At 41.1% G+C, this 15,114-nt stretch overlaps 1 protein-coding gene across 2 annotated transcripts in view; it reads left to right on the top strand.

Moving 5' to 3' along the window:
• iqsec3a (IQ motif and Sec7 domain ArfGEF 3a) overlaps positions 1–15,114 on the top strand; it is an 87,383-nt gene that overhangs the window by 24,780 nt on the left and 47,489 nt on the right. The gene's annotated exons all lie outside the window — the stretch shown is intronic.

Raw genomic sequence — 15,114 nt, 5'->3', positions numbered from 1 at the left:
GTCAACATTTCATGCTGTCTTCAGATAAAAGAAGAACACTAAGGCAAAATAGCCCAAACCAGACCCAGTCAATATAAACAGAATCACAAAGCTACAGCCCACGTTGCTCAAACCTGTAGCTCTAGATGCAAACCTCCAGTCCAACCTGCTCACAAAAGCATATGAAATATGCAGTTCAGTTCATGGAATAACTGTAGTCAGTGGATTCACTTGTGAGGGCAAAGCAGATGAACAATGGTGAGCTGTTTTGACAGTGCTGACCTTTGAGGGAATCAAGAGCCAGATAGTTCATTGTAGCTTATTAGCTTTGTTGCACCACTAAAGCTTGTTAACTTTGTTTTCATCCTATTTTTATGAAAAAATAAAGATCGCCAACTGGCTCTTATAGTCACTCGGTTGGGAAGCTTTGTGGGACATATATCAGTGCAGACCAATTTTATTATTCCAATTTCTGGTGTGATGAGGCTATTAAGCAAGAAAAGTAGCATTTTAGCGGTTTGGACCTACCACTTTGCACCATCTGCAGGCAGGGAGAGGAATAGCTTCAGCAATTTTAACTCGTGCCACCTGCAGCTATTGAGTGCTAAAGCTACATTTCAAAACTGCAAATTTAAATATTTTCTTCTTCCTTCTCCTGTGGGATCCTTCACAGTCTTTTACATAAGGCAAAGAAATAAACTTTATTCTGGTGTCTGGTTTACAGACTGTCTGACGATGACTGATCAACTGAACAGCTCTGCATTCTGCTAAATGTAGTAACATAAGCTGCACGACATGTAGAAACTAATAAATAAAGTGAACCACAGCAGACACCTTATAAATAGGAGCACATTTCTGGAATAGCATCCCACTAACACAGAATAATGTCATGCTGAGCAATGTTTTTCATCAAAGACTTTACTGTCTCAAGTGAGAGCCATTGTGTACTGCAGTATGACTTACACTATTTGCATAAAAAACAACTGTGCTCAGCCTTCATACTTGAAGTTTAAATGTAACTTTTTAGCAGAAAGTTTGACACAAAATCACGCCGTGTTCGGGTAAAACAATTTCCCTCCATGGCTGAGTGATAATGATGGCGCTGATAGGATAGTAAACACTCATTCCTTTGGTTTGGATTTAAATATAAACAGACCAGTCAGTCTTTGGCAGGTGAGAGCACATATTTTTGGCATGATACCCGAGCCTGACAGCGATTCAGCTGCCAAACCGACTGCTCAGAGTGCACACGGAGACCGACATCTTGCTCATCATCTAAAAGCCCTTTAAATTAGCCCTCCTGCTGTGTTCCTGACAAATGACTTGCACACACACACACACACACACACCAACCAGTGTCTTAATGAGGTATGCTATGCTAATTAGCTCAGACAATCTGCCATGATGATTTACCTTGTCAGAGAGGAAATTAGTTATAAAGTTCACGAGACTCCTCTACTTTGTTTTGTCAGAGAATAAGCTCTATCTTAATGAACGCATGATAAAAGTTTATTTTGGGGGGTAATGGTTTGTTGCTGGACAGTAAAATCAGTCAAAATTTAAAAGCAAGATTTGTAGGTAACTTTTGGCTCGTCTAATCAGAGCTCCACTTTTGAACTTTCAGTGTAATTAAAGTTTACAACCTTATCTTTTATGATAAGCTATAAAGAATGCTAAAGCAGAGGAGAGGAAGGGTTACATGGTGCATCTGGTGGAGCATATGACTTTAGGGAAATGTGAAAAGAAGGACAACACATTGGACTCTTTGCCAGACCAGATTTAAGAGCTTGTGTCATCATTTTTATCTGCACCTCAAAAAAAAAAAGAAAAAAGTCCTTGATCATGAACGTGAATAAAATGTCGATAAATGCCACGAGTGGTTAAGATGAAGCTGACACCTTGACAGATCACAGTGGGGGGAACGATGGTGTTTCTTCAGGAAATTAATTCACCTCTGGTCGTGGCACGAGTAGACAGCTGCGTCGTCTCGCCGAGACACCTTTTTCTCTAATTAATCATTGGAATTAATAAAAAACTGTGCTAATTAGTGGAGTCATACTGTTTGCCAAATGGAAAGGTGACTTGGGATGAATAAGGACACAGCTGGAAATGCTTTGTCACTTTAGGTAGCAACCCAAGACAAATAGAGGATGTGGCTGCAGGGCAGAACTACAGGGACCATGATGCATTGAGACAGACCGAGCATCTGATAGAATGATTGATCTGTTCTGTTGGAGGACGTTTGGAGGCATCTTGAGAAAGTGTGTTTGAAGCTTTTTTTTTAGTCATTCAGGACTCGCTTTGGAGATGTGTCACACACACACACACACACACACACACACACACACACACACACACACACACACACACACACACACACTGTACAAGGCCCAAGCTTGTTAAAGTGATCAGATTTGCTTTGTGTCCTCACACTAGCGGGCACCCAGCATTAGTCTCACCTGTGCATCACAAATTAAATTCCTCACATGTTGTATTCCTCAATTACAGTTCATCAAATTTCTTTCACCTCTTCACCCCTTGATTTAATATTAGTCTTCATCTCCATCTCCCTCTGTCTCCCCCTCTCTGTCTCTCTCTCTCTCTCTCTCTCCGTTGCATGCTGCGGTCGTGCTATCACGCTGCCTCAGCTGGAGAAAGTGACCTTGTCGGCTTGCTGTTCTGTTCTCATGGGAACAGAGAGTACAGCAGGAGGAGATGGCATCACATCCAGACACTGTCTACCAGGACTTAGGCCTGTCTGAGTGTATATGCACATGTGTGAACTTGTCTTTTCCCTCCAATTTTGTAGTAATCACAGAGCCGTTAGCATGTTTTATTTCCCTGTCTTTCTGTTGTCATCTTCCTATTGGCTCAGAGGGTTAGTCTCTGAGCCAATCAGAAGAGCAGTCGGTGTCATCCTCCTCGGGGGTCCATCCATTCAGCTGCTGGTTTTTGTTCTAGCTTTTTCCTCTTTAAACACATCATCTGGGATTTGAGTAGCCTAAATTCTCTCAAAAATTGAAATCAGCACGCTGCAGCATTGTGAATGAATGAAAGGAGCTTTTAAAGAGTGCGAGTGCTTGGAGTAATTTCTAATTAAAGTGATGCTCTGTCTAATTTATTTTCGCCCTAAGGCCTGCTTTATGCAAGACACTTAGCAGAGAACAGTGATACCAAATCTGCTCGTGCTTCTTTGCATCACCATAGACGTCATTCACTATTTTCTACTTTTCCATGCGTGTAGATCCGGCTGAGACCAGACATGCTATATACATGCAGATATTTCTCTTTACTTTGTACATTCCTCTGCTGCGTTCCTGTGCATTGTCACATCAGTGGTGAGCTTCAGATGTTCAGATCTGAGAGCTTCTCCTCCCCTGCTCTCACCGTTCTGCAGCTTATCTCAGCATTGTGAAGCAAGCCGAGAGTTTTATTACAGAGGAGATTTAATAAAAGCGCAACGTTTTGATGACTTTGCTGCAGCATCTCGTGTGCGTGTGTGTGCACTTTCAAACACACTTTCTGTGTGTGTGTGTGTCTCAGTATCAGCACTCTTTTAAGTTTTACCCTCTGTATACATGTCAGGGTCTGGTTCTTAGATCTTCTTTGATGCAGACAAACTGCTTTTAAAGGCAGAATGAGAGCTGTTGATAGTAACGTAGATTATTTTTACACGTTGACGTCACCATGTGTGTTTAATGTCCTCTTTGGATCTGGATGAGTCAAGGCTACAAGACTGAACATTTATAACAAAAATGATACAAACTAGGAATTGGGGGAATTTAAAAGATCTGGATGTTCAGGGTCAAAGGAAATATATTTCATAATATTTGTAGTTTTATGCCAAATGGCAAATGAACTTAAATTTATGTGGCAATTTTTCTTGTCTACTGATTCCTCAAAAAGTATTAGAACACCTGTCACATTCATCCATTCATACACTAATGGCAAAAGCTGTCATGTAAGGTACCAACCTGCTCACCTATATCTATAGTCAGCCACGGATGGAATAGCCATCAGGTCCAGTTTGGGGTTTAGCATCTTTGATATGCCACCGGATCCAGGGTTCGAACCACTGACGTTCCAAATAGTGGATTATTACCAGTTGTACAGTTTGGTGATATTGCTGCTACATACTATATTTTAAGTAACACCAATACTTTGAGAAAGGCTGGATATGAAAAAAATGCAGGAAATGTCTAATGCATGCAGTATTTCTGACTCTATTTGTGATTTCTGGTCATTTATGTCAAACATGGCCATGTCAAACAGTGGTTGTCAGTCATTAAATGGACTCCTGGAGGAGCAGCTACTGCCATATAACATTCACTGAAACAGGCTGCTGGAAGCAGTGACAGAGTCATAAGCAATTGTGATCATTTACAGGCGGATTTGTGGGGTTTTGATCATTTTTTATTCTTTACTGCGCCATGTTAAACAATGGTTTTGGTCATTTCTAGGAACTGGTGCGCTTGTCCCCAGTGGCACAGCTACTGCCATAATATCAACTGAAATATGCTGCAGGAAGGCTTATTATGCAGGAATAACTATTCTGTGCTGGCAGAGTCACTGCAAGAAATAAAAGAAGTAAATGTACATATTACTGCAATGTTTTCCATTATACAGAGAAAAATGAAGTGATCATTATAAGCCCAAGTCCTGTTCTCATTATGACTCGCTCTGTTCTCAAACTGAATGCAGATCTTTCGATTTGCTGACGGCTCAGATGGATGCTGTTTTCTGGCTCCAAAAAAGCTGTGATTTCAGATCATTTTGAGTACGGTATCCAAGCTGGGTGATGTATAGGCTCATTGAGTTACAGTAAGCATCCTTCTCTTTCTTTGTAACTCACTCATTCCCTCACTCACACACACACACACACACACACACACACACGGATGCACACACACATGCAACGTGCCAAGGTGTATTAATGCTCTCCCTTTGCTCTCTTTTGTTCCTTTCTCTGACCGGCTTCAATGGTCTGCCACCTTATTAGTCCCCATCATCTCAGGGGTCTCAGAATACCCATAGTCCCATTCTGCAGGCCAGTCAATAGCTCAACTCTTGCCTGACTGCTCAGCGATAAAATGCCCCCTGTGTGTAGGTGAGTGTTTGTGTATGCAAGAGAGAGTGTGGGCCAAGAAAGAACAGCATAATGTCCAGGGACGAGTGTCTGTTTGTGTTTCTGTTCTTTGTGTGAAGCTGTCCCACTATCTAAATTGCCTGCAGCTGCGCAAATGGACAGAATAAAGTTTCCTCTAGACGGCAGGGGGTGCTAACGAGGAACAGGAGTCCTGGCAGTTAGAGACATCTGTCTGCCCACATGCTGGCTGCACATTTTGTTCTGACCTTTCTGCTTTTGGCCGCCGGCCCGTATTTTCATCCTCTGTCCCTCCACCTAGTCATCTTTGCTCCTCCTATTAAAGCGTTAAGAAGTCAGTGACTGCAGATTTAAAATCTGAGCCAGATGACCATCCTTTTCACCCATGTAGTTCATGTCATGTGAGCCAATGCCAACGTGTTATGGCATGCCTCACTGTGGGGAAAAAAAAAATAGAGCCAAACTCCCCAGAAGCAGGCATCTGCTGCCCTCAGCTGCACCGCCCATTAGCTCCAGAGGTAACAGAGAGGGCAGTGCGTGAGCTGTAAATCTCCTGTGGGTTTAAATGGAGTGAAGAATTAGCAACCTTCTTCATTCTGCAGCCCACAGCAGATAACAGAAGAGGCACTAAGAGCTTGGAAATGTGAGGCTCTGTCTGACTGTTTAAATACAAATTATTCACAACTTTATCACGTGTGAATCACTTTTAGGTTGTTAAGTACTCTCCCCTCCACCCAACCCCTCACCCTCAGTTTTCTACAGTTTGTTTCAAATGGTGAATCAGAATCACTCCAGAAAATTATAACTTTACCCACACAAGCAATGTTAGACAGGCAGTGATACACTGGATAACCTTTAAGCTAGCTTTTAAACTAGTCCCTATGGAGGACGGATTTTTCACTAAGCTGACTGAGTGTTTTTACCTCCATTCCCAAGTCAGTGTCATCCCTCTGATTAATGATGTGCGAGTGCACGTCCCTGTAAATGAAACAGCTCAAGGCTTCAATAAACAAGAGGAGTTGAGTCCCAGCTGGAGGTAGCATTAGCTGCTAACACTAATGTTTCTTGCTTTGTGTAGACTGTTCTTCTCGGTTTTTCTGAATGTTATTCATGTCATATTAGTAATTTAAGCTCATCAGCTTAGTTTATATAGTTTTTACTATAGTTTTGAACCAGGACTCATCTCAAAGCAAGCATCTCAAATTAAGTGTGAGAAGGCTGTACCTGTTCAACATGACTGGTACATGATGTTGAATCAGTCTTTAGATTAATGTAATATTATATTTAATAAATTCCCCAGTTGTTAACTCAGACGAGGTGCGATGCCTCCACTGAAACACAAAACCCCCCTAAAGTTACATATCTGGTATATCTAAAGCTCACTCTTACACAACCATGATTGGGTATTGCGTGCAATATTGTACATCCGGGTTTTTGGATTATCCTTTTGCGTTTAACTTAATCCATGCCACAAGTAATCAGAACATATAAGTAAATAAGCACAGGAGCACAAGAGAGTGAGAGATTCATAAGTATTATTGAAGAAAAGTGGGAAGATGTGTTGCATTCATTTTGCACACCTGCCGCACCTCCCAGTCACATGCACACTGAACCAGGTAGCGCTCTAACGGGTACAGGTTGTTCCCTACTGTTCCCTGTGAAGGGACATTAGGTGTCCCAGGCATGGGTGACACTGTCAGGTTCAGCGTACATCACTGGGTAGAGTCCTTGTCCTGACAGCTCCCTGACAGCCTCACGACGGTAGATCAACAGGGAAATGAGTGGAGAGGAGGAGGTGGAGGAGGATACGAAAAACTGCTGACAGGGCGACCTTCCTCTGCTGTCGCCTCGCTCACTGTAATGAGAGACAGGAACAACGAGGAGAAAGAAAGGAACGAGCGTGTTTGAGGTTTAGATGAAAGAATGAAGAAAGACAGGGAGATTTTATGATGTAGATAGTCTCCATCTGGTAAAATATAAAGTATCTTTCTATTTATGATAAGACTTACATGAGGAGGATATATCCACTAAACATTAGCTTTTTGTGTTCCCACATTACACTTAAATGAATGACCCACCGTCAGATGGTTGAATGCTGATGAGAGTCAAATGTTTCAGAGAGCATCCCTTTTTTTCTTTACTCTGTCATGCTTTTGTGCACACTGTGCAGCCGTTACCATGACTTCAACTGTGGGTTTTTTTGTGGTGAGTCATCTTTGCAGCGTGCATGTCAAGCTGTGTCATTGCCTGTCAGTGCGAGGCATCTTTTGAAGAGGTGATGGGTGGTCAGAATGAGTTACTTTTTTAAAAAGACCAGCAGTGCCATATTCCACATATTCCACTTTTTATTTCGAACAGAAGCACAAAGAAACCTTCAAGATGAAGATGCCTGGAGAAACCTTGAAGATAAAGAAAAAAAGAGAATCGGAGAATATTGTTCTAAGTTTCAGTTGATTTATGTTCTCCTTGCAGAATTTAGTTTTGACCTTTTAATGTAAAACACAGCGTTGGCAAAGACTTTTTATTGGGCACAGCAGTTGTCCTTCTCTTTTTGATTTCAATCATTCACCCCATTTGGTAGCCATAAAACGCACCATTAGTCCGCCTCTACAGTAGCCCACTAAGCCCACTTTCAGATAGACCTGCTTTGACATTGCCAGTCTGGTTCTTCTCTAAAGGCCCACATCACCTCCAACGAGGACCAATGCCAGGGAAAAGATTAAACATGAAGGTCCTCACAGGCACAGACGGGCTCTCAATCTGGAAGAAAAGCCTTTCACATTTCGGCGAGATGTAATTGAATTTTCGCCCGCTCTTATCGGCCCCCCTGATGGGATAGCATCTCAACACTTTCTAGCGGAGAGTCAGTGGAAGCGCAACGAGGGCCACCTCCTGACTTAACTTTATTTTTGCCATAGAATGAACTGAGTGAAACATTTTTTTCTGCCCTTCCCTTGAAAGCAATTTCACCGATGAGGAGAGACTGATTTGGAGTATTTGGCTGTGTGCGAGTGTGTGTGTCTGAGAAAGGTGACAGGAAATGGAGAACGTGCCAAAGAGTGAATAGTGCTGCCTGATGCCAGACCATGCCTCTTGTGTCTCGGCTCCGTTGTTACGATAAACAGCTCTTCTCTCCATTTTGTTTTTTGTCGCACCAAGCGCCGGTGACAAATAAAGCCTGTCGGAAGGGAAATAAATAACTTCACACTGTAAGTCTGTGCGCATAACCGTGAGTCTTCCCTTAGAAAAATCGAAAGCATTAGTTGTTCCTTCAAACAGTTCAGAATGACTGTGCCAAAAGCAGGAGGTAGCGTGATTTTAAATAAATAGATTAAAATGGTTCGGAAGTTGAAGTGGTGGTGGCCATCATGACATTTTTGATTTTGCCACAAGACACCACGATTTTCATCCTTTCATCCTGACTGTCATCACTAACATTTAACATGAAACTAATTTCCAAGCCTCCTTGAATTACTGCAAGGTTCTGATTGTCTGAATTGTCAAATTGGCTTCCTAAGCTTCACATTTTTCTCCCTGTTGTCTCTCTGTCGTTTTTCTCTATTAAAGATGTTGTATCGTATTAGCTCCCAAGCTGCTGCAATGTTTCTGCCTTTGGATCTATGTGTTTGGGTAGAGGCTGTCTTATCCGTGGTTCAGTAAACAACTTGTGGTGTATTTTTCAAATATGTGCACACGTTTGTCTCATGTTCCCTCAGTATTATTGTTTAACAAGCCCTGAGCCCCTGCTGTGTTTGGCAGCATTAAGTATTGGCTATGCTGAGTCTGTGTACGAATGCGTGTGTGTGTGTGTGTGTGTGTGTGTGTTTACAAGCATCAAGGTCCACTCTGGTGTAATACACTGAAGAGCTTACAGTGTGTTTTATCAGATGCCAAATGTGCTGTCTTGTCCCATTATCTCTTCTTCAAACATGGATCAAATAGATCTTTCTGTATGTACAGGACAAAGTTCCCCCTGACAGTGTTAGGTAAACTTTCTTTACTGACAGGAAAGTGTGTGTGAGCAATCATGAGCAGGCTTTTCCAGCTGCTGAGGATGAATTTCAGTCCAAGAAAGACGATCGACGCTTTTCAATTCTGTTATGTTATTTTAACATCACATTGCAATGCTACAGGGGGGTATAAATGCTTTAAACTATATAGGATTAGAATTAGTTTAATAAAGGATTGTTATTCAGTTTGGATCAAAACTCTATTGTCAGTTTTCATAAACTTAACAAGAAAGCAGTAGTGCTCAAGCCATCTTCAGCAGGAACTACCAACATAAATCATAGTAGTGAAGAACTAGAATTACCAACGGACTCTGCAGTTGCCCTAAGCCGGGAAGTGTTTTAGCAACTTTCAACTCATTGTTTTTGTTTTGCAGCCCACAACTTGGTAATTTAGTTGAATCTAACTAACTCTTTTTAACCCACCGTGCTGGACACTATCTGCTCAGCACCAAACTGCAGACAGACATAGTTAATGTTTAGCTGGTGGACATAAGGAGATCATTTGATACAACCAGATGTTTCTCTCAGGTGCTGGAGGAGACCAAAGCAGAGCTAAATGAGAGTAAATATTTTGGTGGGTAGAAATTCAACCAAATTATGTAGATTTGTTTCTTTTAGATATGTATTAATATATATATGCAGCTCCTTTCTCGTGTCTGCATTTGGCCCTAATCCTCAGTAGCTGTTCCTGCTGACAATTATTCAGTGTTTCAGAAAAAGTTAATTTGAGAACCATTAGTGTAATTAGCTTTATGATAAAGTCTATCTTTTCTTTGCTTGTCTCTTTACATTTATAGCGCTTTCCACTGGCTGTCTCGTCAAATGTGGTAGAATCAATCCACATCCTATAGAACATCAGCACACTTGATCTTCCATTTCATTATCTCTGCCCGCATCCATCATTCCTGTCTAAACCTTTCCATTCCTCCCCCACTTGTCTTTCCTCAGTTTGTTTTGGATGTAATCTTTCAGAAAAAGTTTCATTGCAGTATTCAAAATCCTCTCAGAAGTCAATTTTCTCCTCCGTTCAGCAGTCATTCGTCAGCACAAGGAAAATTTCTCATTTTAGGAAACTTCATTTTCATTTTCGGTATCATGTCCATGAGTCTTTCTGTTCCATTTGTGAGTTTGTCTTTTCTATTCCTGAGAAGGCTTCATCCTCTCATTGTTCCATTTTGAAATACAACACCAAGTTCATGCATACTCTTAAGCAACCTCCAGCTCCCAACATAATTTGACCACTCATTCGCTTTCTTCTCCCGGATGTAATGAAAGTCTGGATTTATCTATACACAGGTGCCTCTGATTTCCCTGGATGGTCTGACAAGTCCCTCAGTTATTCAGTCTATGGGTATTTCTTGTCTGTCAGCCAGGCCATGTAATGAACTCGATTCATCTCGTTGTCCACCTGTCTTTCAGTCTTTTCACCCATCATTTCCAGCTCACGTTGAGCAGCTTTAATCTTCTTCCTTTGTTCACTGTTTATCTGTTGACAGTAGTCGTTTCCAGCGGTGCCATGTTGCCTGTCTTTTTTTCTTCTCTCTTTGTATAGACATACACTGAGTTGACCATTCATAAGCGCCATTTCAGTTACCTAAAAGCCTGTCAAGCTTTCTGGTCTCACAAGGTACACATTCAGTTAACAGTGAACATTACAGTAATTTTTTTGACACAGTGGGTCTGTAACACAAAAGTAAATAAAAGCGAGCTTCTTATTTCTGGTCAACTAAAGGTAAAGTGTTTCATACTCAAAACATAGATTTTGGATGATACCTTAATATTAGCAAGGGCTTAATTAGAAAATCATGGCTGAGGTCAATGCCTGAATCAGAATAAATTTGCTAATTCCAAGAGAACTTTCATTACATTTGAAACTATAAGATCTACCTGTGCATGCTTGCCCATATGGCTTTGAGCAGTTCCACAGTGGATGATTTGTCTTTGTCCATTTAATGAGTGCTTGAGTAAATAAAGAGTCATTTTAGTAGAACGTAAATGAAGGGAACTTACGATAGTTTAGAGCTCATTCTTTGTTGTGGGGTGAGTTTGGCGTCGCTCGTGTTGGCACTTGTGACTGCAGGACACCCTAGATAATTTATTTAATTTGTGTCATGTTATAAATCAGCCACTTGTACCTCTTCAACTGGCTTGACTTGCCATCCTTTAATGAATCCTGAATGATATTTCCCCCAAGAACTGATAGAACCTCTTCAGTCAGATTTTCTTCGGTGAGCTCCTCAAGTCTATCTGTGTCATTTTCACCATTGGGAACGCATATATTGTGTCGCATGTTGGCATTTTATCTTCATTTTTTTAAATCCTCTGAAAACTTAATTTCACATCAGGCAAATTTTTAAATTTTTGAGAAATGGTCAGATTTGATTGACACCATGAGCAAACAACTCAACATCTGTCATCATGGTGTTATACAGATATTGCTTCTGATTGGTGCACGGAAATATATGACATCGCCTTATTCCTTATTTAACTATATTCATGTAGGACTCCACCACTCATTGTAAGAAGGTGAAAAAAGGGGGAACGTATTTTTTACGGGCCTTTAAACTACAGTCAGCAGCAGCAGTAAAAGAGTCACGATGTTCTCCTAACTCTTTCCTGAGAGATCTCTCATTTGCAGGTAGCTTGTCATTTCACAGCAGTGGCTTTTTTAAGTCTTTTGTTTCATTTTCACATCTCTGTTACAAGCTCCCTGCGTGCATGCAGCCAACATGTAACTGGGGGCTGACAACCTGCACTTTGATCATAACCACTGCGCTGTGAATTACAATAAATCTAATACTTTACCTGCTGAATTATGTATTAGTGATGTTGCAGTTTTTCTGTGCATTTATGACATGTAACATTGCTACAAGCTCTTTTCCTCATTGTAGTTTCGCCTTCTTTTGAGCCAATAACTTAACAGTCGGATGCACTCATACTTAGTTGTTAGACTTGTCCAGATATTTATGAAACAGTTCCAGGATTTCCTATTTCCAAGCACCTGTGATTTAGCATCATAGAGACGCTTGAAGTATTGAACTACGTTGCTTAAAAGAGTTGAATTCAAACAAGAGACTTGCGCTGGGAAGCTGCCTGAGGATATTTTCAAATATGTGCGAAAGGAAGTGAGCCAAATAAGGAAAAAAAACACAGTTATTTCCCCCTGACGGGCCATATAATAGGCAATTAGTTTGTGAAATCATCAGGGTGGGGGGAAGGCTCAATTGTTTGTTCCACACACAGCGAAGCGAAGCAGCAGCTGAATCCTTTCTTCGGGCATTGTTGCTCTCAAACACGCCCTTTTCTTTCTGCCTCTCTGTTAGGCGTCCGTAAAAAGCTGCTTTTGCCAGGAGGTATAAAAATAGCTTTGTGATTCTTATGTGAACAAGATGTGAATGAGAAGCAGGCAAATAAGCCTGAGAAAAGACCCTGACGATCTAAAGCAGGCTTTATGTACACACTAACTCAATGTATATGACATATAAGGTTTGCCGAAGCAGGAAATGCTCTGGCAGTCGCTCAAGCGACCACTACTCCATGTGTTCCCCAAATTTAAAATTTTTAAATTAAAGTCTCACTACTGCAGAGAAGTGATAGAGGAGCTTTTACAGGATCCACCAACATGGCTCCTAAAAATTTATCTGCAGTATATTTGCAAACTGTTATGGTCATGTGCAGGCAGCTTCAAGGGTTGATAAAGTTTGTGCATTAATAACCAATAACTAACAACATAAAGAGATCCACTGTTGTAAAGAAGACCTAAAGTGATGAGTTATGCTCTTGTAGGCTACTTGGCTACTGCCAACTGTTTGTTGTAGTATATAGTAATCTTAAAACTACATTGCAAAATAGTCCATTCTGATGGTAGTAATGACAAACGAAGCAACGCTTACAAATCCTGCTAGATTTGGCAAATCATCTACATAACCACAACATACCATTACTATTACTGACTAAATGCCTTTTCGTTTAGAAATTTTATATGGCACAAAATTTGGTGCATAATGACTGCACTTTGAACTTAATAGCCAAGATTAGAGATTTGTGACCTGGAAAACATTACCATATATCTATAAAGTTGTAGTATGTCAATCACAAATCTACCATGCAATTTGCACTGCTGCTCTTCCTCTTCCTCTCTCTCTCACTCCTTCTCTTTATATCTCTTGCTGTCTCTCCCTCCATTTTACCCACATCCCGGGGCATCTGCTTTTGAAGAGATTCAATTTGAAACCCTGCCTTGCATATTTCACGAGCCCAACCTGTTTTTTATACCCTGTGCTCTGATGTTGCTGGAAAGATGTTCCATTGACGTTGCATGAGAATGCCTGTGGTTATGCTGGTCTGTGTTTATATACCTGCATACTATATGTGCAAGCAGTTTGTTCCTAAATCCTTGAGGACGACTCTCCTTGTTATCTCTTAAAATTCAACACGATAAATAAAAGCCTACCCTTTTACAACAGGAGGCAAGAATCTTGAGTCTGCTGTGTCTTGTTTTGTAGTCTCACCTCAACCTGCTCACCCTGTGATACCGATCACTGGCCCTCCATAAAAGAACCCGAATGCCTGTGTGGGATGTTAACAAGAGCCAAAGTCTGATTCCCTGCTTTTCAGAGAAATAAACTGGTCGCTATTGATCTCCATGCTCCTCAGTCAACTCTCAGTTCTCTGAATGTATGGATTACATATAAAAATACAAAATTACAGACCATCTCTCTTTTACGCCAGGTTTCTTTGCCTTTCTTTGCCTCCTTCTTCCTAAAGAGTGCTATTTATGAGGTATGTTGTCCCGCCCAAGTGAGCGCAGTATTGACTGGCATCTCCATAACCAATCCATCACTTCAGGATTGATCACATGAGGCGAGCACAGAACTCAAAGTGAACAGCACCTACCATGCATCAGTGCATGTCTGCTCAAGGTGAATTTCTTAGGTCAGAGTTAGCCATGTTTGCTATGGTAACGGTTACTTCTTTTATATTTTATTTTTACTTAACCATTAAATAAATGGTTAAATGACTTCATTCTTTTAGTTTTTGTACAAGAGAAGGAACATTTTACATCATCGTCCAATATTCCAATGTTCCAAGTGCTCTAAAAGCACTGATCAATTTTACGATTGCTTCAAATGACCTTCCTCCTGGCATGCTGTAAGTCATACATAAGTGCCGAGGCTTGGACTTCTTGTCCTCAGGGAGAGAGAAAAAAGAAAAAGAGATACTGTCAGCCACGTGACTCATCTGCTGCCTATATCATGATTTAAACATGTCATGGCTGTATTTGTTAACCATTCTACATGAAAGCCACAGTCAGTGTGGCCAAGAATGTGCTTCCAAGTCTCTGGAGATTATACAATATACAGAAAACCGATGTATGTTTGACCTTCATGGAAATCAAAGATAAAAGATATATCTTCTTATATGTTGATGAGTGGATGCCCACATCAGTTTGATTCCACAGAGATACTGCACAATTCAGTTTTGCAACGTGAGATATTTTGGGTATTTTTGAAATGTAAATGAAATAACATTTTGGCAAATGTTCAAAAATGGTGGCTCCTGAGGCTCCCATAACGCAGCTTCGTGTCCTTCGTGTTTTTCCTCCGTGCCTAAATGTCCATGTTTCAAGCCTTTAGCACCACAGATCTTTTGTACATCAGTATTATTTAGTGTGATCTGGTTTTCACTCATGCAGACCCCTCCGCACTCTGTCTCGCCATCGTACCACATCTCCCAGCAGTGCGTTGACTCTCCCCACCACCCACCCACCCACACACACACACACACACACACACACATGCGCGCACACACACCATCCACAGTAACCCTGACTGCTCAAACCAGAATGTTATATTTTAAAAAGTGACACACAATGCGTAAGTCCCATCCTGAATCACTGTAAATGCATGTTCTGGGAGGTTAACAAGGGTCGAGGTCATACATTAATGAAGAGAAGGAGGAAAATATGCTTTGCACTCGTTATGATTGCTAACAGTGAAGAAAAACAACTCTACTTGACCT

Source organism: Scatophagus argus, chromosome 22, assembly GCF_020382885.2.
Source record: "Scatophagus argus isolate fScaArg1 chromosome 22, fScaArg1.pri, whole genome shotgun sequence".
In the NCBI taxonomy this organism is placed as follows: domain Eukaryota; kingdom Metazoa; phylum Chordata; class Actinopteri; family Scatophagidae; genus Scatophagus; species Scatophagus argus.
This window is presented reverse-complemented; position numbering and strand designations above follow the sequence as displayed.